The 15,381-nt window shown below is 37.4% G+C and overlaps 1 pseudogene; it reads left to right on the forward strand.

Moving 5' to 3' along the window:
* The first annotated feature begins 13,424 nt into the window (after nucleotides 1–13,424).
* LOC133853942 (uncharacterized) lies at nucleotides 13,425–15,062 on the forward strand (annotated as a pseudogene).
* The last annotated feature ends 319 nt before the right edge of the window (nucleotides 15,063–15,381 follow it).

The following is a 15,381-nucleotide window of genomic DNA, read 5'->3' on the forward strand; positions in this document are numbered from 1 at the left end:
CAACTGCCGATCCCTGTAAAAACCGGGAACAATCCTAAACTGCCCATCAATCTCTATAAATACCAAAATCTCTTCTAATATTAAGTTACATGCTATTCTATGCTTTTAAAAATTACTCAGCTCATATTCAAACTATCATCTGACTTTGGCATCAGAGGGGGATCGTCGGCACCCCCCGACGCAGTGTTTATTATTTTGCAGATCATAAGAACAAAGCGAATCTCCAGGCGAATCATCATTCGACACGTCACCATGCCGGAAACTGTATCAACAAGAACCATGTCTCAGACTAACTGGGAAGCTGATAAAATGTGAGTACTTTTGCCTTTTCTTCTGCATATTGTTCTGTTTTCTCTCTTGTTGTTTCATTATATCTGGTTTTTGTATTTCGGTTTCTCTTTTCTTGTCAGTAAATGGTTTCTTGTATTGTTTTCTGTTTGATTTGGGGTTCTGGGTTTCTGGGATTTTGTGGGTTCTGTTTGTTTTTTCAATGTTTTGAATCTAGGTTTGATCTTTGAGCTCTACCACAGTATAGTACTCAAATCACAAACAAAATCAATCTTGAAAATCTAAACTAAGATTAACAGAAACAAAAGAATCCATTGAACAAAAGAATCAATTAACAAATAAATGTCTTACAACATGGCCAGCAGAATCCATTGAACAAAATTACAAAAACATTCAAAGTTAAGACAATGCACTGTCGCAAAATTAAAAAAGCATTTTGTCTATACCCTCTAACTGAATTTCAAATTCAGCAGCTTCCTTAGATGAAGTATAAAAATCTGACGCCAGATCCCTAATTTCTTCCACCAAAATGATAGGTTTGACTTCTTCTCGCAGCTCGAATTTTGCACACCTGTATAATGTGTTAGAAGAACATAGAGGGCCTGAATGATCCTCTGTAAAATAAACTAAAACAAACAAATTATTCTTTAATAAATTACCTTAAGCTTAAGAGCATGGAAGCAACACAAACTAGTCTCCACTCCAGAAACTAAAACATATCACATGCAACATTTATTAAAATTGCATATTGGATATCTTTCCCATGTCTCCATAGCAAATTAAACCTCCACCAATGCAACAATGTTCCTAAACCCTCTCAGTCATTAATCAACAGAGAGTAAAGTTGGTTTTATTGCATACAAAATCAGAAAAGAAAAAAAAATAAAAATTCAGCTTAAAGTTTAATATATCATGTTATTATTGATCTTGATTAAAGCAGATATGCAATGCAAAACAGCAAAATTTTACCTTGATTTGACATCCAGCACCTCTACATTGTCTCCCATCACAACATCCTTGAGAACTGAGGGTTGGAATACAAACAACTGCGTCAAAGCTTGATTCACTTCCACGAATCTTAAAATACTTGTTTTTCTCTTGAAGGGTCATAATAAAGCAGGCAGTTGCGAGCATGGTACATCAGTATTGCTCCATTCTTAAACTTCTTCAATGGACGATATAAGCCATGAGGCCATCGTTGTTCAGTCTCAGTATTAACATGAAACACTTTACTCCAAGATTCTCGGACCCCATGCTTCTTCATCGCCCATATGCAAACACGGCCAAACTCAGCAGCATCACATATGCAGAGATGACCATTTAAAACACCCATGCTTATGAGATTTATATTCTTACCACCATAGCTGTTATACTTATCTGGGGGAGCTGGAATTAATTGGAATTGCTCTTATAAACGTCAAAATAAACAATTTTGGAATCCGCCTTCGTGAAATCAGGACGAAACCAATGAACTGCTCCATTAAGGTAGCTGGGAAATTTTTTTCCATATAGCATGAAGGGAGCACATGCCACACTTCTCCACGATCTAGTCCCAGGTGTATGTATCTTAGCCACCTTATCTTCGTACTCTCTCCTCCCACTAATGGGATCACAAATCTGTTGAGTGAAAATTCTTGTCACCTTATATTGTTTAGTTCTTGGACTGAAGCCCAAACAAGAATCAATCTTCTCTCTAGATTTCTCAACCTTGCTTGCTTCTGGAAGTTTGATAAATTCTCCAGTAATTGGATTGCATACAACAACAGGGTTGTTTTGTTTGGGTTCAGACAAGCACGTGCTTTTCTAGAGTACAACTTAGCAAATTCAGTACTGGATATACGATTGCGCCAAGGTTTGCATACGCACCTGCAAATGAGAATTGTCTTCATGGGAAGTTGAAGCAGAATTGTGAGAAAGATGGCTTCTGGGAGATCTGTTATGCTTCGAATTCCTTCATTGGCAACTTCCTCTGCTTCCTTGTCGCCATTTTGGGCATCAGAGGCTGTTGAGCTTCTTTTTCTTTTCATGGCTATTAGATACTAACATAGGTTGGAGGGTAAGTAGATAAAAAAATTACACTAAAAGAGTTTTCTATATTAACAATTTTAATCGATTATCAACCCAAATATAGACTAATGCATTAATTAACGAACTTAATCAGCGTAAAATGTTTTCTGTCCACGAGACAGAGAGATGACGAATATAAGCCGCAGAGAAAAAGAGGGGTGAAATTAAAATCCAGCGCAGTTGTCTGTCCATATTGCTTACAATTTGGACAGGCAATTGTGAAAGTGCCATTGTGGGGTTCACCTGCTCAGACAGTTAGACCCCATAAGAGGCACTTTTACAATAGTCTGTCTGAAAGTGTGGGAGAGCGGCAAAAAACCATTTACATAGAAGCGTAGAACATTTTACGTATAATGAAGATTATTTTTCTTAATCAACTAAAAACATATTCAGGTTGACCAATATTTTATGCTAAGCAGACACTCAAAATTAGAAAAAACATTTTTCATAAAATATTTTACGTCAAAACAAACGAAAAAAACAAAATCAAATTAACCCTTAAATCATATACACTGAAATAACGTAACTAGGTCCATAGTAAATCAATCCAATGAATCAAAAAACTTGATTCGTACTTTGCATGGATTTCCCTTTTCTTGAATCATGGAAGTAACAGCAAGAAACTCGAACACAGAGCAGCAGAAACCAAAATCGACTTTAAACAATTAAATATATCACAAAGCCGACCTAATAATCAGTTTGGTTATCAAAAAACAAATTAGAAAATACAATAAAAAAGAAAGAAAGGAGAAACTCAGAACTCCAGTAACCAAGTTCCAAGTTCTCTTTTTCACTGGTACATTTTCACATGAACCAAACACAATATACAAGTAATTTTTTTTGAAAAAAATGAAAACTTCACTTAACCCTTTAACTTATATCATTTTTGCAGTCTTCTTCCAAAATTTAAAAACTCTCAATTTAGTGTATCTAATTTTCAAATTTTTTATAATCTCACTCCTCCCGTTAGGATTTGAAATTAAATCAGATGGTAAAAGAGCAAAATGACCTTTATACTCCAGTAAACTTTATAAAATTACATTTAAAATACAATTATTTATATATTTTTTTTTAAAAAAAAAATGAGGGTATTTTGAAAATTTCTCATCGTTCTGTTAGGATTTAACGGAAAGGTGAGATTACAAATTTTTTAAATTCAATACACCAAATTGATAACTTTTGAACTTTGAGGAGAAAGCGCAAAAGTGACCACAGTTCATTGAGTTAAAGTGAAATTTCCCCTTTAGAAAACAACGAAAAAAATGACATATTTACTACTTTCCCCTCTTTTTCCTTTTTGTTCTGCCGAAAAGGAAATTAATTTCAAGCGCATTTAGAAAACAATAACGTTAGACATTTTCATTGCCATCTCTCATTCAACCATGCATGATTGAAAAAAAAAAAAAAAAAAAAAAAACTACTTGAGGTTTGAAATTGTGAATATAGATAGAGATGCAATGACAAACAGGTTGAGATAACATAAATGAGAGAAAATACCTGTCTCAGAAATCTGTCACCATGAAAGAGAGAGATGGAAAACGATGGGGTTACTATTGGGGTAGCGATGGCAACTAATAAGCACCAAAGTTGGTTTTTTTTTTTTGTTTGTTTTTTAATGTACATTCAAATAAGAAACAAACTACAAGCAGAACCCTTTTTAGCGAGAAAATGGGTGGATCTTTACCACTACATAGGAAAAAAAAAAAAAAAAAGGAAAATAAATGGAAATGCAGCCAGAATGATATCACATTGTCTTCGTCATTTTATCTCCTATTTTAATTACAACATTTCATATATTAGACCATACTTAATAATGGAGGAGTGTTAAAATTTTACTTCAATAATTGAATCCATTCATTTTTATTAGTTTAAACTTTTAGAATAAATGATGATTTAACATGATATCAGAATAAAAGTCCTGAATTCGAACCTTGTCTCCATCATTTTACTTCTCATCTCAATTAAATATTTCACATGTCACTTACTCATTGAAAAGAATGTTAAAATATCAATTAAATAAATAAAATAATCATTTCATATCAAGCTATCAGACACATCACCTATCTTAAACCCATCTTAACTAAATTGAGTAAAAATAACTATGAGCACTAGCAGTAGCTTCTATTAGATTTTTTTTTTTTTAAAATATCGAAAACTAAATTACTTTTTGCTTCCTTATTCAAATAAATTTCACAATAGCTTCTTTATCTCTTTCTTATACTATTTAAATATTTTTTTAAAATTAAATACTAGAGAAAATAGAGATGAATGAGAAATTATTTAAATATTATTTCAAATAAATGGTAAAAGAAAGAGAAAGCTTTATATATATATATATATATATATATATATATATATATATATATATATATATATATATATATATATATATATTAAAAAATGTTAAAGGAACCACTTTTACTTCCCTACATTTATGGTATAATTTTAAGTTCACTTGGTGTTCCCTTAGTTTATGGAACAACAAAATAATATAATTCAATAGTTTTTTTTTAGGAGTTTTCTCTATATTTAAGAAATGAGATGAGTTTTAAAGAAGCTACTGATACTGTTTAAAAAAAAATAAAAAATAAAATAAGACAAATACACTTTACCCCCCATTGTTTTACCACTTTTTCAATCTTTCCTTCAAAGTGAAAAAAATTGCAATACACCTCAACCAAGTTTCTTAATTTTGCAATGTAGCCCACGGCCTAGGGGTGGGTCTATTTCCGTAAAAAATGACGGACTTAAGTAGCTTAACAGCTACATTGCAAAATTAAGAAACTTGATTGGAGTGCATTGCAATTTTTTTTTCACTTTAAGATTGAAAAAGTGGTGAAACATGTTGGATAAAGTATAGTTTTCCAATAAAAAGAAAGAAAAGTACTCGCATATCAACACACTTTGTCTCTCTCTCTTGGAGGGGAGCCAAATATAACACATCCTTTACAAAATCTCACATGGTATCGAGCGTTCCTAAAGCTCACACTATTTTTTCTTTCTCGATCCTATTACTGGGGCAAAGGAGTTATACCTGAGTTTGGTTGGCTTCCATTTGCTTATGAACATTGCTGGAATTTATTGAAGAATTGTCCAAAATGGAGTACTAACAATGATAAAACAAGAAAACAATTATTCGGAAATGCATCTTCGCCTTTTACTGAAAGTCCGATAAATCTGGCGGAAGATAATGTCTCTACTAATAACTTTGTAGATTTGGAGAGACCTGAAGGCAGGAAGGCTACAAAATAGTGATTGAATAAAAAAAAAGAGCAATGATAACAATAATAACAATGATGATAATGTTTTGGGGTTACTAACTCAAATGAATGAAAGAGCAATGATAGCAATTAAGAGGAAACTACAACTTATAGAAAAAAATAGTGCTCAAGAGGATACTAGGATTCAATTTGAGGGAGAGAAAATTCGAGTTGAGGCAGAGAAAATTCGAGTTGAGGTAGAGAGGATTCAAATTGAGCAAGCTAAGTTACGAATAGATGAGGACAAAATCATGCTCACGGATACAAGTGGATTGTCTGAATCCCAAGGAGAATATATTCGTGTTCGACAAATGGAAATCCTTGAAAGTCGAAGGATGAAGTAAAGCATGTTTATGTTATGGCTGGAAATCATTTGGTTTTTCACTTACTGTTTGTTGGAACTTTTGGTTAATAGTTTTTGTTGGTGTAAAAGTTTCTATGTTGATGGTGATTTGTGGTTTGTTTATGTTTTAAAGGATAGTTTCTTTTTGTTCTCTTTTGTTCCTGGATCTCGTGTACTGAATTTCTTATACTGAATCTCATTTAAATCTGGATCTCTTGTACTGAATCTCATTTGCTGCAATTTAAGAATATTGGTTAGTTGGTGAATTCATTAAGTTGCTGGAAAATCTACACTTGTGTTTTAGAGTATTGGTGAGTTGGTGAATATATTGAGTGGTTGTGAATTTATTAAGTTGCTGGAAAATCTACACTTGTGTTTAAGAGTATTGGTGAGTTGGTGAATATATTGAGTGATTGTGTATTCATTAAGTTGCTGGAAATTCTGCTATATTTTAATGCTTATCAGGATTATAACTTCAGAATGTTAGAGACAAAACCAGTTATATTGAGTGTTGACAACTACTAATCTATGGAAAACACCTGGAGTGCTTTTCTTTCTTCATTAAAGCTCTGCATCTCTTCACTCGTCAGATCAATTAGCTTGTGTTTAAGAGTATTGGTGAGTTGGTGAATATATTAACTGGTTGTGAATTTATTAAGTTGCTGGAAAATATGCACTTGTGTTTAAGAGTATTGGTGAGTTGGTGAATTCATTAATAAGTTGCTGGAAAATCTAGACTAGTGTACGTTTAAGAGTATTGGTGAGTTGGTGAATATATTGAGTGGTTGTGAATTTATTAAGTTGTTGGAAAATATGCACTTGTGTTTAAGAGTATTGGTGAGTTGTTGAATTCATTAATAAGTTATTGGAAATTCTGGACTAGTGTATGTTTAAAAGTATTGGTGAGTTGGTGAATGCATTGCTTGCATTAAAGTCTATGTATTAAATGAAAGAATTTGAAATATGAGAGAACTTTGTGCTAATTACTTGATGATTTACAGCAGTGATACAATACATATATATAGGAAGAAGACTCCCTATATTGAGTGATACAGCTAATGTGCCTAATTAATGTGCATGCACGATTGCAGGGATTACATAACTGAAATAGATAGCATTCCTTCCTTCTGTGTCATAGGTAGCCTTGAGATCATAGCAGTAACACTTTCCTTAGACTGCTGTGATTCTTTCCTTTCTTGTTGATGTTAGCAGCTGTGCTAGGATTAATTGAGCCATGATTCATGCCTGACATATTGGCTGTGATGTTGGAGTGATGCTCGGCTGCAAGATTGATTAAGCCATGATCTGTGCTAGATAGATTGGAGAGATGCTCGGCAGAATTCCTGCTAGACAGCTTTGTTGTGCTACTGGAGTAGTTTGCTGCTACATGGTTGGGAATTGCCTTTTTGGGCAATGATGGACTTTCCTTGTGAGGCTCTGAGGTAGGTACACTAACATCCCCCCGCAAGCGAATGGGGAGGGCAGTGACCATGAGCTTGGACTTAAGGGCAAAGAAACGAGTCCAAGAGAAGCCTTTGGTGAAGATGTCGGCTGTTTGATCAAGAGTGGATATGAACTTAACAAGTATATCGCCATTGATGACCTTTTCCCGAATGAAATGGTAATCCACCTCGATGTGTTTTGTACGAGCGTGGTAAACTGGATTAGATGCAAGTGCTAAGGCACTAACATTATCACACCAGAGGATGGGGGCATGAGAGAGGGCTATGCCAAGCTCCTTGAATAACATTCTCAACCAGAACAGTTCGGCAGTGGTGAGGGCCATAGCGTGGTATTCAGCTTTGGTACTGGAACGAGAGACCACAGCTTGTTTCTTGTCACTCCAAGAAATCAGGCAGGGACCAAGGAACACTCCAAATCCGGATGTAGAGCGGCGGTCATCAGGACTGCCTGCCCAGTCCAAGTCACAAAAAGCTTGAAGCTGAAGGGATCCTTTTGTAAAAAGATGACCATGATCAATGGAGTTCTTTAAGTATCTGAGAACTCTTTTGGCAGCAGACTAATGAGAGGTGGAAGGGCTGTGCATATGTTGGCACAACTGGTTGACTGAGAAGGCAAGTTCAGGTCTAGATAAAGTGCAGTACAACAATGCTCCAACAACCTGTCGATATTCAGTAGGATCTGGGAGCAAATCACCATCATATTTGGATAATTTGGAGCCAGATGAGCAAGGAGAAACTGCTGGTTTGGCACGTAGCATGCGAGTGCGATGTAGGAGGTCAGTGATGTATTTAGCTTGACTCAAGTGCAGGGAATCAGAGGATCAATGAGCTTCAATGCCAAGAAAGAAGGCAAGAGGGCCGAGATCCTTGAGTGGAAACTTGAGCTGCAATTGAGCGATTAGAGAGGTGATCACTGAACTATGAGTACCTGTGACAATGATGTCATCCACATAAATGAGTAGAAAAATTTTAATGTTGTTCATGATGAAAATGAACAAGGAGGAATCCACTAAAGAGGCTACAAAAGCCAAGTTCCAGCAAAGCCGAGGAAAGGCAATTAAACCAAGCTCTTGGAGCTTGTTTGAGTCCATAGATGGACTTGTGAAGTTTGCAGACATGATCTGGTTTGGTGGAATCAATGAACCCCTGAGGTTGTTCCATGTACACCTCTTCCAGCAAAGAACCGTGTAAAAAGGCATTGGAAACATCCAATTGCCGAATGGGCCAGTCAAAGTGGACAGCAAGTGCAAGAACAATTCGGATGGTAGATGCCTTAATGACTGGACTAAAGGTTTCTTTATAATCAACTCCATCCTGTTGCTCAAACCCTTTAGCCACCAACCTGGCTTTAAACCGCTCAATACTCCCATCTGGTCTTTGTTTGATCCGATACACCCATTTATTTCTAATAACATGTTGCTGTGAAGGTCTTGGACACAAGGTCCAGGTGCCATTTGTAATCAAAGCGTCAAATTCTTGAGACATAGCAGCCCTCCATCTAGCATCTAAAACAGCCTTTGTATAGCAGGATGGTTCAATTTCAGAGAGTGTTGAAGGCAGATTGTTTGGAGGGTGGTTGGTGGTGTAATACAGTTTGTAGTCAGTAAAGGACTTGGGTTTTAAGGAGCCTGTGCGAGCTCATGTGGTCATGGAATGGGTGGATGTGAAAGGCAGGGTGCTATTTATGGGAGGAGGGAATGGTTGGTTGTTAGGACGTAAAGGCTCGGACTGAGGAAAATGTGGAGTGAACCTGTGAGTGTTGGAGGATTCAGGTTGAGGAGAGGTGGCAGCTGGGGGCTCAAAGACAGGGGATTCAATGGATGTATGATTTGCTAAAGTTTCAGAGGCAGTAAATGGAGGGGGCTGATTTGTGTGTGTATCTGTAAGAGTATTGGCAAGGGAAGGTAAAACAGGAGAAGGGAAACTTACATGTGGCAGGAAGGATGCATCAGGTTCAGCACTGCTTCTGGCAGAAAGTTGTGAATTGGCCGTCTCCTTTGCTGGAAATGAAGCTTCATTAAAAACAACATGCCTAGAGAGATAGACTTTGTTGGAGAGAGGGTCTAGGCACTTGTAACCTTTGTGGCTGTAACCAAGAAATATGCAAGGTTTGGATCGGTAGTCAAGCTTGTGGGCAGTGTAGGGATGCAGCAAAGGAAAGCATTTGCAGCCAAAAACTCTAAGCAAAGAGTATTCTGGAATTCTGTTGTATAATTTCTCAAAGGGAGAGGAGTTGGCAAGGAGTGGAGTTGGTAATCTGTTGATGATGTAAACTGAGGTTAGGAAGGCATCAACCCAATATCTTTTAGATAGGCCAGAATGTGCTAGCAATGTAAGACCGGTTTCAAGAATGTGTCTAAGCTTTCTCTCGGCCAGTCCATTTTGCTGAGAGGTGTGAGGGCAGGTTTTTCTATACAGAATGCCATTGTTGGTGAGAAAGGTTTGGAATCTTAAGGAATTGAATTCTCCACCCCCATCAGATTGGAGTTGACGAATTTTACAAGAGAATTGATTTTCAGTCAAAAGTTTGAACTTAACAAAATTGTCATATGCCTCAGATTTATAGTGCAGAGGGTAAAACCAGGTGTATCTTGAAAAATCATCGATGAAAATGATGTAGTATTTGCAACCACTCATAGAAGGTATGGGGGAAGTCCAAAGATCAGTATGGATTAGTTCCAAGGGTCCAGAGCTCACACGAGTAGAAGGAGAGAAAGGAAGTTGTTTACTTTTTCCTAACTGGCAGGAATCACAAAACTGATTCTTATTGAATTTAGAACATGAAGTAGGCAATTGATAAGCCTTTATTACATGATTGACAACATAAAATGAAGAGTGGCCTAGCCTAGAATGCCATACATCAGTAGAGGTTTTTAAGCCTAGTAGGGCAGTGAAGGCTGAAAAGGCCTTATTGTTTTTGAATGGAAAGCTTCTAAACCGCAAAGGGTACAAGCCATGTTCACTCCTTCCTTCCAGCAGAGTTGCATGAGTCCGGATGTCCTTCACAAAGTAATGAGATGTAGTTAGAATAAAATAACATGAGTTATCTTGACAAAACTTTTGGATTGAAAGGAATCTCGTAGCAGCATGGGGGCAGTGTAAGATATTTTTAAGATGAAATTGATAATTTGCAGAGTTGAGTATAGTAGAACCAGTGTTTTCAATCTGAAGGCCAGCTCCATTGCCAACTGCTACCGAGTCCTTGCCTTGGAAGGGCTGCTGAATTGAGAGATGTTCCAGCTCATTGGTGATATGTGCATTAGCACCACTGTCGGCTAACCATTTTTGTTCCTCAATTTCAGAATTGAGTCGGGCCACCATTGCTGTCAGTTGAGATGGAGGGTGCCTTCCTTGAAATGAGTAGTCCATCCTGTGGAAGCAATCAAGGGCCTGATGGCTGGTTTTACCACAGATTTGACACGGTACCCGATTGGAGTTATTGAAAGAAAAACTATTCTGAGATGGGGATGACTGCAGCTGAGAGGCTTGATGTCCACCAGGGTGATGGAAGTTCTTAGAAGATCCGGATCTTGGTAGAACCTGTTGAAAGAGGTGTTCTTCATCTTCCTGTTGTAAGAGGGAGGTCCTGGTCTAAATGGTTTGCCTTGTTTCTGCATAACAAGAGTAAAGTTGCTGCCATCTGATGTGACATCCTGTTGTTGGTTGAAAAGCATCTCGTGAGAGAGCAACTCATCTTGAAAATCTGAGAATGAGGCTTCTTTGTCTTTGGAGGTCATTGAGAAGACCGTGACAAAGGCATTGAAAGAGGGATTGAACCTAGGGCCGGCAATTTTGACACGACCCGACAATCCGACACGAACACGACATGAAATTAGCGGGTTTGGGTCATAAACGGGTTTACCCGTTTAACTATGTCTGGCGGGTCACCCGCGGGTGACCCGCCAGACACGATTAACTTTTTTTGTTTTTTTTTTAAAAAAAAAAAAAGAATAGATATAAAATTGTATTGAGATAAAATAAAATATGGCAAAATTGTAATTTAAAAGAGAGTAGAGCTAATAATAAAATAAGACATACTTGGTCTTATGACTCTTATCCACAGCCACGTGTGTGGCTGTGGATTTTTTTGGCCTTTTGGCCAAAATTGTTTTGGCTTTATTCCCTTGAATCCTGACGCAGTGACGCCTCTCCCTTTTTCCTATTATTTCTCTTTTCTTTGTTCCTTTTCTTTGTTTCTTCTTCGTATCTCCTTCTGTCCTTCTCCATTCTCCTGTCGCACAGCAGATTGAGTGAGAGAGAACAGATCTGTGAGAGAGAGAGAGAGAGAGAGAGAGCTGATTCGTAACTCTGTGAGAGAGATGCAAAAATTAGAAGAAGAAGAAGAAGAAGAAGAGAAGAGCATGGGTTTTCAGCAGAGATCAAGAAAGAAGAGGTCAAAGCTGGCTAAAGCCCTCTTGTCTCCAATAGCCGATCTATGTAAACCTATTCCATTTTTTTATTTTTTTCTTTTACAATGGCAATATTTTCTTATTAATTTTCGTTATTGCAGATTTGATATTTTTGTTTTTAATTTAGTAGTTTTTTGTGAAGAATACTTCATTTTTTGTCATTTCATGGAAGATTTTGTATTTCCTTATTTTCTTTTTTCCCTCTCTAGTGCAATATTACTCTCATTTGCAGCCTGTTCTTTGCAAAAGGTAGTCTACCTTTCTTTTTTTTGCCTTGAATGATGAAGTTTGTAGTTCATTTGAGGGTTAGAAAGTCTAAACGGGTCAAACGGGTCGTGCCAACCCGATACGACCCATTATGCTAAATGGGTTTCACGGGTCGTGTCGGGTGACCCGTGAAATTGCCATGTCGTGTCGTGTCTGGAGCTCCGACCCGTTAAGATAAACGGGTCGTGTTTGGGCCTATCTTAAACGGGTCGCGGGTCTTCACGGGTCGTGTCGGGTACCCGTTTTGCCAGCCCTAATTCAACCCACTGATGATGTAGGAGATAAGGTCCTCATCATCAATAGGTTTCCCAATGGCAGCAAGCTGATTTGACCAGGACTTGGCGGTTTTTAGATAATCAGAACAAGACTTGGAGCCTTGTTTGAGAGTTTGAAGCTGGCGCTTCAAATGTGAGACATGAGACCGAGTGGAAGAGGCAAACTTTGTTGCCAAGGAGGTCCATACTTGCTGAGAAGTTTGGAGTCCATAAATAGTGGAGAGGACCGATTCACTGAGATGCACATTGATCCAACTCAGGACATATTGATCCTTTTTTCTGCCAAATAGTATAGGCAAGATTGAGTACTTCTTTTCCTTCAGCATCAAGCAAGAACTGAGGAGGGCAGGGTTCAGAACCGTCCACTATGCCCATTAATTCATGAGTCTTCAAGATGGGAGCCAATTGAGTGGTCCATGGCAGGTAATTAGGACCCTCAAGTTTGATGAAAACAAACTGAGTGAGGTTTGGTAGAGTGAAAGTTGGGGCAGAAGCAGATGATGAGGAATCCATGGGAGTTTAGCAAGATAAAGGAGAGATTGAAAGCAAATAAGGGCGTTGGCCTACAAAGGCTCTGATACCATGAAAGAAATTGAAATATGAGAGAACTTTGTGCTAATTACTTGATGATTTACAGCAGTGATACAATACATATATATAGGAAGAAGACTCCCTATATCGAGTGATACAGCTAATGTGCCTAATTAATGTGCATGCATGATTGCAGGGATTACATAACTGAAATAAACAGCATTCCTTCCTTCTGTGTCATAGGTAGCCTTGAGATCACAGCAGTAACACTTTCCTTAGACTGCTGTGATTCTTTCCTTTCTTGTTGATGTTAGCAGCTGTGCTAGGATTAATTGAGCCATGATTCATGCCTGACATATTGGCTGTGATGTTGGAGTGATGCTCGGCTGCAAGATTGATTAAGCCATGATCTGTGCTAGACAGATTGGAGAGATGCTCGGCAGAATTCCTGCTAGACAGCTTTGCTGTGCTACTGGAGTAGTTTGCTGCTACATGGTTGGGAATTGCCTTTTTGGGCAATGATGGACTTTCCTTGTGAGGCTCTGAGGTAGGTACACTAACATTAAAGTCTGCACTTCAATACACCACGCACATGCAAATTCATTAACATTCAAGAGCTTTTTTTTTGTTTTATGCTACCACTTCAATACACAAATACACTTCATCTACAACACAATGTCTATCAATTCTATAAGAAAAATGCTCCTGGAAGACTCTGACTCTGAGAATGAGTTGGAACTACTTTTTGCAATTATTCTGGCATGTAGATATTTCAAAAGAAAGGGAGGATCTAGTTCATGTCGTCGTGGTTCTATTCCGGGACGTATGTTCATCGATCGTGATTCTTTGCAAGGCCACTAAAGGCTTTTTCTGAATTATTTTGCTGATTCACCAGTATATCCTCCAAAAATATTTCGCAAGAGGTTTCGGATGCATCGTCATCTTTTTTGTCGTATTTTGTCTAAGGTAGAAGAGTACAATCCATACTTTGTCCAAAGAAGAAATTGTGCTGGAACAATTGGTTTGTCTTCCCTTCAAAAAGTGACTGCCGCATTTAGAATGCTCGGTTATGGAGTACCAGCTAACTACGTTGATGAGTATGTGCGAATTGGAGAAACCACTGCAATAGAATCTCTTCAAAGGTTTGTTAGTGCGATGGTTTCAATTTTTTCTAATGAATACTTAAGGTCTCCAAACAGCAATGATATTGCTAGATTGTTAGAAGTTGGCGAAACTCGTGATTTTCCAGGGATGTTAGGTAGTATTGATTGCATGCATTGGACATGGAAAAATTGCCCAGCTGCGTGGAAAGGTATGTTTACTGGCCATTGCCATGAACCAACAATAATTTTGGAAGCAGTGGCTTCACAAGATCTATGGATATGGCATGCGTTTTTTGGGTTACTGAGTTCTCACAATGACATCAATGTTCTAGAACGGTCTTCTGTGTTTTCTCATATCACTGAAAGGCGTGCTCCTCCAGCCAATTACACAATCAATGGCCATAACTACACAATAGGATACTATCTTGCTGATGCTATATATCCACAATGGTCAACTATTATAAAGACAATTTCATGTCCACAAGGAAAAAAGGAGCAGTGATTGGTGGGGGACTCCCAACCGGCTCCCATCCCCCACTTTTCAATAAATAAATCACTTTTATTCAAAAAGTGATTTTTTTTATTGTTTTATTCTTTGTTTTTGAATAAAAGTGATTTATTTATTGAAAAGTTGGGGATGAGAGCCGGTTGGGAGTCCCCCACCAATCACTACTCGGAAAAAAGGCAAAACTATTTGCTACAGCCTAAGAGTCAGCAAGAAAAGACGTGGAAAGTGCATTTGGAGTGCTTCAAGCACGATTTGCAATCGTTCGTGGACCTGCACATGGTTGGAGTCGTGAAACGCTCACTTACATTATGAAAGCATGCATAATAATGCATAACATGATCATTGAATACGAACGAAATAAGGACGATGCTAGTGACATTGATTATGAACAAATCGATGAAACTCCCTATGTACAAATTTCTCACGAGCATACTCCTGGATTTCTGGAGTTCATTGAAAGGCATGTGAACATTAGAGATTGTCAAACTCATTCCCAGCTACAATCCGACCTTATCGAGCACCTATGGCAATTGCATGGTCAATTTTAAGAATTGTTAATCTTATTGTATGTTTGTAGGTGCTTTGTTTTCCTTTTTGCATTGTTGTTTTGTTGTTGTTGTTTTTTTTTTTTTTTGTTCTTAAAAAAAAAAAAAGAAAAAAAAAAGTGAATGGAATTTGCTTTATGTATTGGGTGCAATGTAGCTCAAAGAATGTGTGGAAATTCAATATTTTTTTCTTTCATTGAGTGTTGGCAAAAAAATAAAAAAAAAAAGAACAAGAAATAATATTTAAATGCAAGTAGAGAGTTGAATAGTGAATCTGCTGGAGAGAATATAGGATAAACAGTAGTTAAAGTAGAGAGTTGGC

The sequence above is a fragment of the Alnus glutinosa genome, chromosome 13 (assembly GCF_958979055.1).
Source record: "Alnus glutinosa chromosome 13, dhAlnGlut1.1, whole genome shotgun sequence".
NCBI lineage: Eukaryota > Viridiplantae > Streptophyta > Magnoliopsida > Fagales > Betulaceae > Alnus > Alnus glutinosa.